This window comes from Ambystoma mexicanum, chromosome 1q, assembly GCF_040938575.1.
Source record: "Ambystoma mexicanum isolate Mex_15411 chromosome 1q, UKY_AmexF1_1, whole genome shotgun sequence".
Taxonomy (NCBI): Eukaryota; Metazoa; Chordata; class Amphibia; order Caudata; family Ambystomatidae; genus Ambystoma; species Ambystoma mexicanum.
The window spans coordinates 1,233,705,715-1,233,723,162 of record NC_090922.1 but is presented as its reverse complement, the minus strand read 5'-3'; positions in this window follow the sequence as shown (position 1 = coordinate 1,233,723,162).

The following is a 17,448-nucleotide window of genomic DNA, read 5'->3' as shown; positions in this document are numbered from 1 at the left end:
TAGTTTAATAAAACCTGTGGTTAAAGGAACTAGATTGACACCTACTCCTTCAGCAGTTGTGATTGAGGAAGATGCTTCCGAAGAATTTCTGGTTAAGAGAATTCTGGACTCTAGAAGAGTAAGAGGAAAGCTACAGTATCTCATTGATTGGGAGGGTTTTGGTCCTGAAGAGCGCACTTGGGAGAAAGCAAGTGATGTGCATGCTCCTCGTTTGGTTGAAAGATTCCATAAAAAATTTCTATTGAAAAGTGGCCCAGGGACTGGGCGTTAGGAGGGGGGTACTGTCAGGTACTGTCAGGTTGGAGCGACATATTCTTTTACATACAGTATCATATACTCATTTACATTCATTTTTTCTGAGAAAAGAAGTTTTCAAGACTCAATCACATGATAAGTAACTTTCCATGTTTTGATGAACTTTGTAAAAAGGTTATATTAATTTAAAAGGATTGAAATCGCAAACCTGTATCTAAAAACTGAAGCGCGTACGTTTGTTTTCTTTCCTACGTATCATTTCAAACTAGCGCGTGATTTTTTTCCGTTACCTTGAGCCTGCGCGTGTGACACTGCGCGTGAGAGTGAAGCGCGAGCGTGAACTTTTACTGTTCATATACGCGAGGGTTTTGCTACGTGAGTTTGCGTGTTTATTTTATTACACGTTTCGAATCTGCGCGTGCGCAAGAACAAATCTATGTGGAGCTTCTGCGCGAGCTCTCAGAAGTGTCACGTGATAAAATAAAGGAGTATGTGCTTTTTTCCCGCGATTTGGTTTTTGCGCATGTACGTATTTTTTCGTGGGTTGGACTTTAGCGCAAGTGTGTTTAACTTGTGTCTTGGACTTTAGCGCGTGTGCGTCTTACCCGCTATTTGGATTTTCAGTGCGTGTGCGTATTTCCCGCGACTTGGAGTAAAGCGTGTGTGTTTTTTCCCACGGTTTGGATTTTCAGCGAGTGTGCGTTTTTCCCGCGTCTTGGATTAAAGCGCGTGTGTTTTATCCCGCGGTTTAGATTTTCAGCGCGTATGCGTTTTACCCGCGGTTTGGATTTTTAGCGCGTGTGCTGGATTTTTCCACGTGAAGATTTCATCGCAAGTTTTAAATTCGTTCCAGAGTAAAAGACACTCTAAAACGAAAATATAAAAATAAATAAAAGAACTTCCTTAAACTTATTTAAAGAACTTTAGACTTTGTTCAAGAATCTTGAGGTTGAGAAGACGAACTACAAAGTTAAATATTACATTCATGGACCTGCTGAGAAGGCTGAATGATCTTTAAGATTCTGGTCAACAAGTAAGAAAGTCTTGTCTGCTTATCACTTCTCTGGGCATACTGAAGAGAAGTACCAGGTATGGTTTTTTGACTATTTTGGTAAAGGATATAGAGTTTTAAGGTTAGTATAGTAACTCATTGAGTAATGAGGTGTATTACATGTTATGTTTTTAACTACAGGTGAAGAGCCAGCGAGTTGATAGCTTCCAGCCTGGTGTTTGTTAATTTGTCCCTTCCCCCTTTCCCCTGGAAGTGAGGTAAAACTGAGCGGTTATATATATTATCAGCTCAGAGTGCCACATTTTGGGTGGATGGTCGGGGGTTCAGCAGCTTCCGCAGACACCAGGATCTCAGCCTGACAGACCCATTACATCTCTTACCCATGTCCGTATAGTCGATATGCAACTGGTGGAACGGCCAGTAGGACGGGGAAGAGTGCTTCTCAGTGTTCGTAATGTCCTACCTGTACTGAAACTCTGAACTTTAGTGCATCGAATAGCCATACTGGCCAAATGTTCCTGGATGTCAGCAGCAATGTGTTGTTTGGAGATCTGGGAGAGGTGATGGAGGTGATCAAATGCTACTGCGAGCAGTTTGTGTGGCATTACTGCTTTCCCTGTAGATACCTGCCTCCATAGTAAATCAGTAGGGGACTGCTTGTACCCTCTCTTGGCCCACAACAAATTCTCCTCCTCTGGGGCCCTCCCCTGTATTTCAATGGCCGTTGCCATAGGCAATGCATTGTATGAAACAGGTGGCTGTTTAGCGGTGGGTGTTATTACAATGTATTCAGCTTGTGTGGGTACTGGGAGATATGCCGCGATTTTGGCCTCTGCGTCCGTGGCGGTGTTCTCGAGTGACACTTCATCAGTGTTGTTAGTGTGGGCGGCGCATTTGACGACCGCCACTATTGAAGGTTGCGATAGCACAAAAATGAGTGTGTCCAATAATGCGGCATGCTGTACTGGGGACCCGTCTGCCCTCCTAAAGCCCCTCCTTTTCCATTGTAAGAGACCGGCGTGCACTGTTGCAGTGATGTACGCTGACTCAGGATAAATAGTTAAGCGACACCCTTGTGATGCTTGCAGGGCCTCAATAAGCGCTATGAGCTCTGCTGCTTGGGCCGAATAGTGCATTGGTAGTCTTTTCTGAATCAATGTTTCATATTCACCATCCAGTAGGCTCACCACCGCTGCGCCAGTATGTCTCAGGCCTGTTCCTGGTCAATTGTCGCAGAACCATCAATTAAGAGGTCCCCCCCTAGATTGGACTGTCTCTTGCTTTGGGAATGTCATTATCCTCCCCCTCATATGTCGCACAGTCATGTCTGGCCAGATCCTCATCAGTGGACATTTTTGTTATAAACGAGGCTGGATTCACTGTTTTGCACTATACAATATGTATATTTCGTCTGGAGTGAATACATTCATATGCAGATGCTCTCTGGGTGGTTAAAGTAGATTTTGATCTTTCCAAAATGGCAAAGATGACATGTTCCACGTAGAGTGTAACGGAGTAACCCATTACAATGGTGGAACATTTCTCACTAGTAAATGACACTGCCACAAGTGCCTGTTCGCATGCAAACTGCCCCTGCTTCACCGAGTCTAGCATGCCGCTATAATAGGCCAATGGCTTGTGTCCCATGATGCTCCTCTGCATCAACACAGCAGTCATGAGCTGGCCGTTCGAGTGTGAGAATAAGTAGAATTCCTGCGTGTAATCTGGGGTAGCTAGTACAGTAGCAGTCAAGATCACCTCCTTGAGGTCATTGAATTTTTGTAACCACACAATTTCATTGTCAAACTTTTGTGCCTCCTTTAGGCCCTTTAAGAGTGGCCTGGTGTATGATGCATAGTCAAGGAACAATGCCCTGCAGTAATTACACAACCCTAGGAACATTTACATTTCCTTCACTTTCATGGGCTGTACCATAGTAAATGCCCTGTAGACAGTACTGCAGTTTAGTTTTGTCAATCGTGTACATTAGCATTTGCAGAAATGTAAATGGATTCTTGTGTGCAATGTTGCTCACTGTTGCTGAATACCGGCAAGATGTCCACATACTGGATGATCATGATGGACACTTGGATATTTGCCAAATTTGCGTGGAGTACTCTGATGAAAATTCTGGGGCTCTCACAGTACCCCTGAGGTAATCTCATGTGTTTGAACCTCCTCCCCCCATGTTTAAAGGAAGTGAGGTACTGTGAGTCTGGGTGTAATGGTATTGAGAAGAATGCATTTTTGAGGTCCACTACCGTGCAGTGGGTTGCTTCTTTGGTGATGCTACACATGATCGTGGCAGGGTTAGGAACCACAGAAAACTCCCGCTGTACCACATCATTTACTGGATGCAGATCCTGTATCATTCTCCAGCTGCCCCTTGTTGCCTTTTTCACATGGTAGATAGCTGTGTTACATGGGCGCTAGATGGTACTATTATCCTTTGGTTCAGTAGGGCATTGATGGTATCCCAAATTCCCTCTTCTGCTTCCCTGAAGAGTGGATACTGTTTCACTCCGGATAGTACTGCTCCTGGTTTCAGTGTTATGTGTACTGGGGTCACTACTTGTAGGCGCCCTACAGCATGGGGGTTAGTGGTCCACAGTCTTTCAGGCACATGTTCCAAATCTGTCTCAATGAACTGGGGCGGGCAGCGAGGGCCATCAGGGGACATATAACTTTCCAGTAGTGTACCATTATTTCACAGGGGATACAGATCGCTAGCACTATTTCTCCATCATATGGCTTATCTTCAAACAATTCTGAATCAGTCACCTGCCTCAGAGGTACCGTGGGGTCAATGCAAAGCACCGTGCACCACTCACACCCGTCCTTATCAGTCCATATCACAACAATTCTTTTCACAGAAACCACCAAACATTGCATGTCTAGAGACAGTATTTTACCTGCCGCCAACTTGGGGGACACCACAGGATGAAATATGAAATCTGTGGGCACTCGCCAACACCGTTTGTCAATCTGATGCAAGCATAGTTATTTTGTTCACAAAAAAGTCTGGTCCGCAGGAATCCCGCAGACCACCACCGCTGCTTCCATTGCATGAATTATCACCATTGCCCTTATGGCGCACATTCCTGGCATGGCACAAACTATGCCACTCTCCGTGAATGAGATAGTCATGTTAAGCTTGCTGAGCAGGACCCTGCACAGAAAGTTCACTGGATAAATTTCAGAGTATAATGGGGTGCCAACACCACCTTTCGTCCCCCATTTTTAATGGGGACCTCCTCAGTGTATGAAACCGTGGAGACAGCCCCGGAGAAGCCCTGCATGTCAAGAGTTTTTCCAGAGAGCAGGAAATCTCCCTCACCAATGCATGATTTTGTTGCACCCGTGTCAACCATGAAAATGAAGAATTTGTTTCATATCTATACACCCACCAAGGGTTCCTCATCAGGGTGGACAGTCATCGTAAGAACTGGGCACGCAAAAGCTCTCTGTGGGCTGTCCTAGTCAGGGTATGTGTTTGTCCCCGGGAACAAAAAGGGGTTACCCCCAATACACTGGCCCCAATAGAGTGTGTGATAGTGCCATTGGGCTCGGCGTCATTTGCAGGCATGTGTGCTCCGGGCTTGGCAGTGGGTGGGGCCATGAGCTGCTGAACTGCTTGCGGTTTTGGCTTCTGTGCATGTTGGGGTGGTGGCAGCATCCATGGGGTCGATAGGGGAGCTGGGTGTATGCCAACTCTATCTCTGGTGGTATGGAAGTCGGAACTGGAGGGAGTGAGCTTTGCTGAAGGGTTTGAATTGGTCGGTAATAGCTGGCATATCAAGTGTACCCTGTTCCTTTTCTGCTCCTGCATTCTCTTGCAAAATGTCCCAATTTTCCACAGTCCCAACATTGTGACGGGTCCATACCCCCTCCTCTGGGCCCCATTCCTCCGGACCCCCAAACATCCCTCTTCCACCTTGAAATCCACCTCTCTCACATTGTTGTCATCCTTGCTGCCACTCAGGACCAGGATTTTGAGTCCTCCCTCCCCACTGTCCTTGTCCTCCTCCTCTTCGCCAAAACCCAGCTATTCTGACATCCACAGGTGTTTGCATGCTCCCTGTTGACTCTGTCTGTGCAGGTGTGGGCACCGCCCCCTCTTCAGCTATTTTAGCCAACTTTCTCTGTACTAGTTTTGCATCATATGCATGAAGCTGTTGCACTGTTTCCTTTTCACGTTCTTTTATTTGTTTGCGGTGGTGTATTATTATTGTCTGAATTTCCCCTCACCCTTTCGCTCCAATACCCACTATTTTATCTAGTGCCTTTGTAAGAGGATTCAATTCAGCACTACAGCCAAGTCAACGCCTAGTCTAGAATACTGAATGAAAACCCTTATTGATATATCTTAATGTCCAGTTCATGCGTTCTGGATGACTACCCCTATATAACACCCCTCTCTCAGAATCCCCCTGACCCCACTGAGCCAAGAAGTAGTTCTGTTTTGCAAATTAAAAGGTTTATTTGAGAAGTAACGCAATATATATCTATCACACTTTATAATAAATTGATAATTGATTATCACACTTAATCTGATATGATAAAGATTAACAACGGAGAATCTGGCACTAGCACACTTCTTTATAATCACTAAGGAGTTGACATGAAATGGATAAGATAGCAACAATACTTTTATGGTTTCAAATGGATGCAATGTGGAATGAAATGCAGTACAGAAAATAACTTGATAGGATTTCAGCAAAAACAATGTAATCACTTTCTTGTACAATTCACCCCCCCCCCTTTTATGCAATGCAAGGAAATGGAAGGAAGGCACACAGTTCTCAGAAATGCAATTAAATGTGATTCAGTTCACCCCAGCAACTTAGACTACAGACGTTTAAAACACAGGCAAAATGCTTTCATATGTGCTGGCAACAAAGTGAAAATATATTAAAATGCTTTTAATTCCCTCTAGAGGTTCAGGGTGAGTGGTATCTAGTTAATATTAGTCCAGGCTCACACTAGCAATGATTCAGGGATAATTAGCAGGTTAAACGAATTTCTGGCAAATGGAATGCAAGCAGCAGCAGATTTTTACACGTGAAGAAATTTGCAAATCGCGGCAAAATGTCAAATCGCGGCTAAATTTGCGAATGCGCCGAGCGCGATTACAGAGGAACTTCAAGGACTATCACTATCGTTTTGGGGTCCTAGGAAAGCCTAGGATCTCAGCTTCCAGATGAAAGTTACTGCAAGTCTCTAGCACAAACGGTCACGGAGATATGAGCGATTAAATAAAGGTTGTTTTTCAGATTTGAAATTTTAAAGTTCAAAAAGACAAGTGCAGCTTGCAACTAGAAAATGACAAGTGACAGCTTTACAAATGACAGGTGACAGTTAGGAGACAGTTCTACTTAGATTAAAATAGGTTGAATTATATTATTTTAACTAAGAGATTGGTTCTGCACAGTTTTGCTATGTACTCACAATATATTTAGAAATATGCCTTGCCACAGATCTGGTCAGGTTTAGGACTGGACTCCGGTTCAGCTCTCTGCACTTCACAGTGATCTGGGTCAGCTCTCTCTGGTTCTGCTAACAGGTCAGCTCTACTCTGCTGGTCTGGTCTGGGTCTCTAGTTCTAGATAGATTGAAGTCTCTAGGTTGGCTCTCTGGAGGTTTGATGGAGGTAAGTATGGATTTTCCCGGCAGAGCTTCCAGCTGCAAATGGATTTGAAGGTCCCTATCTGTCCTGTCTCTCTGCTTTTATGTGTTTTGAAAATGGGTGTGTGTGAGCAGCATCACTAGCCAGCCCCTCTCCACTTATCATTGGCCAAGCTTTCATTTCTCCCCTGATTGGGGGAGCTAAGTTGTGTCAGAGTGATGTCATTTTACAGCCTGCAGAAAGTCCACTCCTCCTGTCAACTTACACACAAATCTAGATTTGAACCAAATACATATTTGCAGAGGTACATATTGTTTTAAAATTACACGCACCCCTCACATATCACAGGAGGAGCTTGCATTCAGAAATGGCAATATTTTGCACTTTTTAACTGGTTTGCGATACCGTACATTACCCCAAATTTACACACATGTGCGCAAGGAGTATGGACATTAGTTGATGAAGTGTCAGATTTTTCACATGCACACATTTTGAGTAATATCCTCTTTTCCGCTAAAACCCCTCTGAACATGCCACCGGTTCTAAAAACCTCTTAAAATGTGGGCAGAAAAATCACAAGAATTATGGTGTCATTTATAAAATTTTCACATGTCCGTACTATGAGTTATTCATCTTTTTAGAGTTATGTTCTGGCCCCAAAGGGGTGTGGTTTTCCTCCAGCACAAGGTTGAATTTCTGGTTTTTCCAGTTCTGCCAAGCCAGCTTGCTCTCACAGGCAGTGCTCCTCCCCTTTGCTTCAGGAGGAAGCTCCATTTACGACTGCCGCCAATAAAACCTTTGCCTGAGTCAGGACAGGGCTTTGTTCAGAGCTCCTGTATTCTGTGGGGCTCCCCTTAATTCAATTATCAGAGAGATGGCATATCCTTAGTGTGGCCAGCAAAAGGCAGATAGGCCTGGGAACACAGCTGTGACTCCAGTTTCACTCCTGATGGGGGTAGTTGCCAGGCAGAATTGGAATCTCTTTAAGCCAGTTTTTAGCTACATGTCATTTCTGTTCCCCCGTTTCTGCATTCAAATAAAACTAAACATTTTTACATATGCAGCTAGAATGCTGATTCTAAGTTTAAAACTATGACATTTAAACAATTTCAACCTATGTGACACTCAAAAGTAGGTCACTCAGTCAATTTGAACATTTAGATTTGTAGTGTCTTTCAGTCCAAATTTACTTAAACTGCTGAAATCCACAGCTCAGCCTGTCTTGTTATACACCTTCAAGTCACTTCAGAATATAACTTTACATTGGATCCACCTCTCAGTAAGTCTTTCTTTGGCTTGCTTTGGGTTAATTTATTCAGTTTTCTACAAAATCTGGTGGTTTTAAAACGCCGGCTTTGGATAGTGGTGAGTACTGGTACTGCACCCCTTTTTGGGATTTAAGAAAATGAATTCCCAACAGTTATGGGTTTGCTTTTGGCAATCAGCATTGCCATTCCCAATGGTTTCAGACTACTGTGTGGGTAGTCCAATGGTGGTTTTAGGCAGGGTCCTTCTGTGCCCATAACATCGGCAAAAATGGGTGGCCGCCTATTCTTCATGCACTTCCCTGGGCATTTTCTGGGAAGCTCTGGCCATCACGATGTTTTCATGTCAGTACTGCACAGTTTCGAGGTAGGGCTCAGATGCATGGGTAAATACATCCCACAAGCCCCCCTTCTTTAGGTGGCCATCTGATCCTTCACTGGTGGGACCCGCAAGATCTGGGATGTTTCCTCATCTTCTTCCAATAGATGGCACAGTTCAGCATCTTTTCCTCCATCCGGTACTGGTCGATCGGTTCTCCTCGCCGGTCCTGATGGGAATATTGGGCGGTACCCCGGGCCCGTTGCGTCTCTGCTCCCGGTCTCCGGATCGTCCTCCTTGGCCCGTCTCCAGGTTTTCTTTCTCCTAGGACGACAAAGGAAGAGCGGCAATACCTATTCATAGACATTTTCCCACCACTGTTGAGATAGTGGGGCAGCATATGCATTTCATCATAACAAAACATTACAATCTTATTTTGAAAAAACAAACAGTATAACTACGAGACAGTTTCATGCAAATCACAATATTTTAGAGACTAGATGTGGTATGTTTTATGGTTGGAAATGAATTAGTCTGAGACAGTACCCGCTAGGATTCCAGAGGATTCCTCCAGTTGTTGTAGAGTGTGCCTGGGATGGCAACATTTCAACTGGTTTATGTGGACCCACTTGTCTTCCCCCGCTGCCAAAGGAGCTTTGGGGATGTGGATTTTGTAGGCCACAGGGGGGATCTTGTCGATGATCTCAAAGGGTCCCTTCCATGTAGGCAAAAATTTGCGCTGCTTTGCCTGGTTCCTTTGGAAGTTGTATAGATAGACCCGGTCTCCCACCTGATATTCCTTCCTGGAAGTTTTCAGGTCATAATGGGTCTTCATGCTATCAGCCGATGTTTCTAGATTCCGCTGAGCGTAAGCAAAAGCATGTTGGAGGTGTTTCCTTAAATTCTCCACATACTCATGAGTTGTGGAGTCATTTATCAGTGTCTGCTCTTGGGTCCTGTAGAGCAAATGCTGCGGAAGCACCATCTTGCGCCCAGTCATCAACTCAAATGGTGACATTTTGGTTGCAGATGAAGGGGTAGATCTGATGGCCATTAGGACCAGAGGTAATCGGATATCCCAACTTGCCCCAGAATCTGCCACAAACTTCTTTAACATGCTCACAATGGTTCGGTTATATCTCTCTACTGCCCCAGAAGAAGCTGGCCTGTAAGCAATATGCAACTTCCTTTTGACCCCCAGTATCTCCCACATCTTTGTCATTACTTCACTGGTGAAGTGGCTACCCCTGTCTGACTCAATCCTTTGAGGTAGACCAAAACGAGAAAAGATGTGGTTAATCATCAAGGCAGCTGCCATTTCTGCCTTGCAATTTGGGGCTGGGAGACATTCCACCCACTTGGTAAACAAGCATGTCACAGTCAACATGTACTTATTCCCCCTAGCAGAGCGAATCACAGGGCCTACAAAGTCGATTTGTAAATCTGACCATGGCAGTGTCATCCCCCTCTTTTGGAGAGGCGCACGGTGCGTGAGGGAGGATGGCTGAAATTGTGCACACACAAGACACCCCTTCAAGTATTGGTCGAGGTCCTGCCCCATGTGTGGCCAGTATGCAACCTCTCTTAAGATTTCCAATGTTGTGTGAAACCCCCTATGACCGGCAGTGGCCGCATCATGGGCGTGACTTAACATCAGGCTTCGGAATGAGGTAGGAACCACCCACTGATCGTGGCCAGCTTTGGATTTCCTTACCAGCAAACCGTCTTGGATTCGGAACATTTTTGGACATTTCATCAACACTCTTAGGTCCTCTTTCCCAATGTAATCGGTATCCGTCAGGGGAAAGTTCTCAGGGTCCTCAAGGTGCTGGTAAAATTTTCCAATAATTGGATCCCCCTTCTGAGCTGTAATCAAATCAGCATCAGGGGTCTCCTTACTCCATTGTGCAATTGAAAGGTCATTGTGAGCATTTGTCTGGGACCTAGTGATAGCAGTGACCTGGATTTCCCCCAACAGGGACTCAATCTCAATTAGATCCCCTTGGATGGCCCTGGTTTTGGCCAGCTGATCAGCTAAGTCATTTCCAGTTTTGTCTGGTCCCTCTACTTTGGAATGACCCTTGATCTTCTTCCAATAGATGGTTATCTCATTCGAGGTGACCAGATCATCAATGTTTTGGATCAACTTCCCATGTTTCAAGGGTTTGTTGTTAGCACATAACATGCCTCTGGTTTTCCAATTAACCAGGTGCTCCACGAACCCGTTCCGTACATAATCCGAATCTGTGATTATGACCAGTTCGCGGAGTTGATGCTGGACAGCAGTGAGGATGGCCTGATGCACAGCCATCAATTCTGCCACCTGACTACTTCGGGGACCAATTTTGTATCCAGCGGAGGGTTCTGGGGACTCATTCACCCATGCATTCCCTACGCCGGCCACCAGTTCTTTCTCCCCGTTGTTGTCAACATGGTAAGAGCATCCATCCACATACACAGTGGGCATTCCCTCACACTTGTCTTCTTCAAAGACTTTGTGTGGGGAATTAAGGTATGCCTCCGTGTTGTCCTTGACTTTTAGACTTTCGTCCTCGAGACAGTTTTCTCTGGCACAATCATGCAAGTCAGCCAGACCTTGCGCGAGGGGACTCTTCTTGTTTTGGCCATATCTGACCTCCACAGGAAAGCCTTGCATTGACAAAATCCAGGAAGTAATTCGGGAATTACTCACATTTCCGGCCCGGATTCTGTCACTTTGGAGATATTGCAGAGGCTGGTGTGGAGTCTCCACTATGATGTGTTCCCCCTGGATAAACGGGCGGTAATTCTTCAATGCCCACACCGTTGCCAGGAGTGCCTTCTCACAATCGTTGAATTTTTCCTCCACAGAGGATAAAGTTTTGCTCGCATAGGAGATTACTTTATTGACCTTGTCATGCTTTTGGTATAATACCGCCGTCAAGCACGTATTAGAGAACCCCGTCTCCAGGAAGAACTCCTTGTTTCTGACAGGGTAAGCTAGGCAAGGCGCTTGTGAGAGGCTTCTCTTGAGTTGTCTTACTGCCTCGGCTTGTTCTGGACCCCATTCCCACTTGACCCCCCCTTCAGGAGATGAATCAGGGGTCTGGTGATCTCTGCGTAGCCCTCAATGAACTTTCTGCTGTAATTAGTCAGTCCAAGGAGGCTCCTTAGTTCTCGCAGAGTTGTGGGGTCTTTCAGTTTCTGAAGTGCTTCCACTTTCTTTTCCTGGGGACAGAGACCCTGAGGAGTAATCTCATGCCCCAAGAAATTAACACGGGTTCTACACCACTGTGCTTTCTGAAAGGAAAGCTTTGCTCCGGCAGCCCTCAACTGCGTCAGAACATAACGGATCTCCGCTATGTGTTCCTCCACAGATGAACTTTTGATGAGGACATCATCTACATAAGCCAGGTTACCCCTCGCACCCAGGTCGGGCATGGCCTTATGTAGGAAAATATTGAACTCATTACCGGAGTTAAGGTATCCGAAGGGAGTCCGGGTCCATGTGTACTGCTGGCCCCCAAAGGTAAAAGCCAGTTTGTATTGGTCCTCCCTGCTGACAGGCACGGTCCAGTATCCATTGGTCAGGTCTATTGCAGTGAATACCTGTGACCCCTGAATCTGGGCCAGCCCTTGGTCAATGTAGGGCAGAGGCCATCGGGAAGTATGGACTCGTTTGTTGAGCTCCCTGAGGTCGGCGCCTAGTCTCCACTGGCCGTTTGGCTTCAATATTCCCAGCACCGGGTTATTGAAGGTGCTGTGGACTGGACGGATTATTCCCCTGGACTCAAGGTTCTTAATTATTTCAATAAGGGACTCCATGGATGCGAGAGGCAAACGATATTGCTTCACAAACACTGGAGTCATGCCAGGGTCTGTGGGGATTGTTGTTGTGTGGATGTCAGTGCGGCCACAGTCATATGAGTCTACCGCAAAGAGATCTTGGAAATCCAATAAAACTTGTTTCAACTTTTGCTTTTGTTCCAGAGTCACACAGGCATCAGCTAGGTTGACTCTCTCTTCCACCATCTGCCTGAAGCCTGGAAAGACTTCTGGTTTGGCTATCTCCGCGGCCTCCTCCAGCTGGGCGGAGAAGTCCCTGATCAGAGTGCTGATTTGGACTGGAGGCTTCAGGTGGAAAAGGCAGCCCTCATGGACTTGGAAAATCACCTCCTCCCTCCTGAAGTCACAAGTCACATCTTCCTTACCATAGGGGCAGGAAGTGTACACCAGGAAGTTCCCCCCATGCCGGGTAAAAATCCTGTCTGGTGTTGTATTGTCATCACTGTCACTGTCAAAGCAGTCCTTGGGGATTGGTCCTAACAGTTCATTTACTAAGTCGATGGAAAAATGTCGGTCATCAACCGCCATTCCAATACTCTTTAAGTCGCTGTTATCCACCTTTATTAGAATGGTGTCATGTTCTATGTTGACTAATGGAGTTGGGTTTACCCCCAACCCTTGCTGTTGGAGAGAAGCGTTTAGATGTATGTAAGCATCAGGGTTTTTCAAATGTTGTCCTCTTTTAACTTTCACTTCCAGGGAGAATTGTCGGGTCCTTTCTGGGATGGTGACTTCCTCTTTGATCTGAATTTCAACTGCATAAGGTAGCAATTGAGCTGACCTAAATGCTTTTTCTGGATCATCAAAGCCCATGGGATTATCCGCTAATCGGGACCAAGCTTTGAAGTTTATTAGGTCCAAACTAATGGCAAAGCGATTGAGAATGTCACTGCCTAAGTAAAAGGCGGCAGGGACGTCTCGCACGACCCAACAATTGTGGACTATGCTCTTGTTGCCAATGGAGATTTTGAGCATATACCTGCTTGGCAGGAGATGTTTGGAATTAGGCGCTTCCAGGTCCATTTCCCATTTGTCTATCAGTTTGAATGTGGGAATGGCTGGATCTTTTGGGAGTTGGCGGAACATGGCTTCGCTGATGAAGCTCTTACCGTTGTTCACACACACTCGAGCGAGAACAGAGTCCTTCCCATCATTTAACTGAACAGGGATGAACAACTGCTCTCCAATTTGCTGAATATCAGCCAGGCTCTGAGCTGATTTCACATCTTTCTGGACTGTAGGAGTGGGAGTTTCTGATTGTGGATTAGTAAAGAATTTCAGGGTGTTTCCTTCCAGCGTGGAGTACCACTTTAGACTGGAAGGAAGGTTGATTTTCAGAAATAGAGAGGACCCTCCCTCACCAGTCTGTTGTCCTACTGCTATTACTGTCACGTCTGGAATTTGGTTATTCTGGAAGTGAAATTCTACTTGGTCAGATTTTTGTTCAACCATGTGGCAGGTGCCGTTTAAACTAACATGGTTGACACTCTGTTTTAATTTTATGGGTCGGCTAGTCTGGGTCCAGAGGACCTTGTTTACACAATCTATTAGGGGTGACAACCTTCTCAGGAGGTCATTCCCTAGTAAACAAGGGGTGCCCTCTGGGATAAAAACAATGACCAGATGTTACAACTTGTGTCGCCCAATTTTAATGTCCAAATCTGCAGTGCCCTCGACGGGAATTTCCTTCCCGTCAAAGTTCTGGAGTTGTCCAGGAAGAGAGGTGAGAGGAATTTGGTAATTCCCTCCCCTTCCTGCATTCAGTTCATCAAAGGCCCTTCTGGACAGAAGGGTAGCTTGAGATCCAGTGTCCACTAGTGCCAGAATTGTACCCTGTCCCTGTACTTGTACCGGGGCATAGTATCTTCCCTCCTTCTCCTCAAGGGGGCACAGATAATGTACATTTTTGGACAACTGGTGGGCTAATTTTCTGGTTTTGGACATTGCAAGAGAAGAAATTTGGGCAGACTTCTGTGGAGAGCCTTGGAAATCTGAAAGAAAAAGTTGGCAACTGGAAATCAGAGCCATTGTGGGTTCCCCTGGCTCCGGTTCCGGGCCGCCCCCCCCCTTTTTGGAGGCAGTCACCAGGATGGTTTTGAACCAGGGGAGTTTCTTGCTGTTGGTTCTGGGATGAGATGGTGGGCGGCAGTAGCTCAGTCTCCACATCTCCCCAGTCTGGATTTGCATCCCTAGGGACCCATTTTTCTTTGGGAGGAGTTCCCCCCTCTCTGAAGGAGAAGATCCTTTTCCCAGGATCCTCTGAGGATCCCTCTCCCTCAAATTGGAAGATCTGTACCTCCTCCTCAAACTGAGTCTGTTTGGGTCTTTTGTTTCTCCTACCCCCCCTCTGCTCCTTAGGAGGCAGACTTTCAGGGGCAAGAGATTTTGTTTCCGGTTCCTGGGTTTCCAGGGGCTGTTTACAAGTGAGGAAGGAAGCTTCCTCCAAGGCTTTACACCCCCCTTCCCTTTGTGCCTCCTCCCTGGGAACCGGTGAGTTATCGGGGTGCTGCCCCCGTCATTGTTCTGGGGCCCCAGGTCCAGAGTTGGGTGCGTTCTGCGCCGGCATGCCGATCTGAGGGTTCTGCTGAGCCCTCAGTATGTGACCCAGATCCCGCGCCATGTTTTGAACCTGGCGCTCTAACTGGGAAACCCGCTCAGGCTGATACGGGGCCCTGTTTTCTCCCCTGGGCTGATCCCGGGAAGGGTAGCTGTCCCTCCTCTGGTAATACCCCGGGTTGGGAAGATTTGGGTACCCCTCCACCCTTGGCCTCCCCTCTCCTGGATTCAGTGGTCTGGGCTCAGGGAATTGGGGAAAGAAGGATGGATGGTTTTGGGGCTGAAAGTCGGGTGGATATCTGGGGAAAAAGTTCTGCCCAGGGTTTGGTAAATTTCTGCCCTCCTGTGGAAAGTTTGGAGGGAAGTTCCCTGGGTTCGGTGCTCGGTTGGATCCCCCCCCTTGGGCTGGGGGAGTCCACACATAACCCAGGATGGGTCGATTTCCCTTGTAACGGGGGCTTACATAATCAGGAGAGCGAGGGACCCCATTTGTGGGGCTGCCTCCCTGGCTCCCTGTCTGTGACTGGCCCGAGGACCTTCTGGGCCTAGCATTATTAGGTGCAGGTAGGTTTTTAGGCCCCCCCATCTCCAAATCCAAAACGGGGGTGACCTTTACCTCTGCCACCTTGGCAGCAGCAGGGGTGCTGTTGGCTTTGGGGGTTTTCTGGGCATTACTTTTGCTATCTACCGGTTTCTGCACCTCATAGATCCGGGTAGCCTGTTCAATGACCCAGTCTAAAGATCTTTTCTCGTGAAAATCCCTCACGAGCTGGGTCATTATGTATTTGGGCAAGGCATGAAAAAATGTATTGATGAATTCTCTACTGTCTGTGCGCACCCTTCTGGTGGTCTGCGCAAAAGCACGTTTCAGTTCCTGCACAAATTCTTGTGGGGCCTGATCCTCCCCACATTGTAAATTGTAGGCTGCGTTGCGAGCCTCTTGAGGATTTCTATGAATGGAAAAATGTTTCAAGATGGCCGCCTTATAGGTGGACCATCTTAAATGATTTTGGTCCTCCAGCCCCGCAAAGAAACTGGAGTATTCCGGGGAGAAGGTCCACTTTACATATTGAATACAGCTTTGGCTGTCCTTCAAATGGAAAGTCTCCATCATTTGCTCAAACTACTCTAAGTGCTCCCAAACAGAATACTTAGCGTTCTTATGGTAAGGCGTGATGACGCTCCTGATCGCCTTAATCTGCTTTAAGGGGTCCTTAAGCAAGGCCCTTTTTGCCTTATTGGCCTTTTTGGTTCGGGTAACCCTTGTCCATTCATCCTCTGACTCAGAGGCACTGCTCCCAGAGGTTCCTGTCTGCTCTTCCAGGTTTTCCCGGATTCTGCTAGCCTGGGAATGGCTGGCAGAATGTGGGGACCTGGTCTCCTGTGTCCTGCGCAGTTCAGAGGAGTCTTCAGATTCCTCCTTGCTGCCAGGATTTGATGGGTACCCCCTCCACTGACCTAACTGGGCAGAGGTTTTCAGGATGCCCTTAATGGGCCTACTCTCCTGGGGTTCCCCACTGAACTGTACTGTACTTGGGTGCCCATACCCGGATGCCCACCCCTCCATTCCTGAGTGGTACTGGCCTATGAGCCCCATACTTTTAGCTGGATAGCAATCTGCCATCCCTGTGGCCCAGTGCTCATGTGCGCCAGGGGACATGGGGGTGGTAGAGTCCAGGGACTGGGAGAGATGAAGGCCCCTGGTGTTAGGGCTCCTGAGGTTATGGTCAGGAGTCTCTCTTTCCCAGCGGACCTCATCTCTATCCGCCCCTGCTCCCTGTTGCAATGCAAGAGCCTGCATTTGTGCTTTCAGTTCCTCAGTCAAGGCCTTACTAGACTCTATCAGTCTCTCCTGCATCGCTACCTGTTGTTGGAGCCTATCATTGTGTTGACAGAGGGCCTCATTTTCCCTCTGTGCTTCCTGGTTGGTCCTGGAGAACTGGGCCAGTCTTTGCTGCAGGAGGTTTACCTCCTGAGTCCCATCCCTACCGGCCTGCTCCTTTCTTGCCAGAGCATCTTCCACCCTTCTGGTGTGCTCTACCAAGTTCTGGTTTTCTTTTTGGAGGTCACCCAGCCCCTGGAGGGCCAGGTGATTTTCTTCAATTTCCTTTTTTAAGTGGCAGACTTCCTGGCCTAAAGTGTCTCTTTCCTGACAGAGAGCCTGCATCTGCGCTGCCAGGTCGTCCCTCTGCCTTTGAAGGGCACCAGCTTTCCGGCACTCTTCATCAAACTCTGCCTGGGTATCCAGGTCTTTCAGAATCAGTTTATTGCTTTCTGCCTTTTCCCTATCTAGGTGGCTTTGCAGGGTGACTACCTGCTCAGCACATACCCTGTTGAAGTCCAGTTGTTGCTCCAGCTTTTTCTGGCTTTGCAGTAGGGAGTCCAAACCTTCTTGGTGTTCCTTCTGCAAGGCCCGAAATCTGGTATCCTGTTCTGACTTTTCCTTTTGCAGCACATCCATATCCTCCTTTATTTTAGTGATGTACTGTCTGGTCTCATTTTCTGACTCCTGGCTTCTGTGCAGCCTTTGCTCAGAAGAGTCCAGATCAGATTGGGCCTTCTCTAACGCCATCTGTTGCCTTTTTGCCAG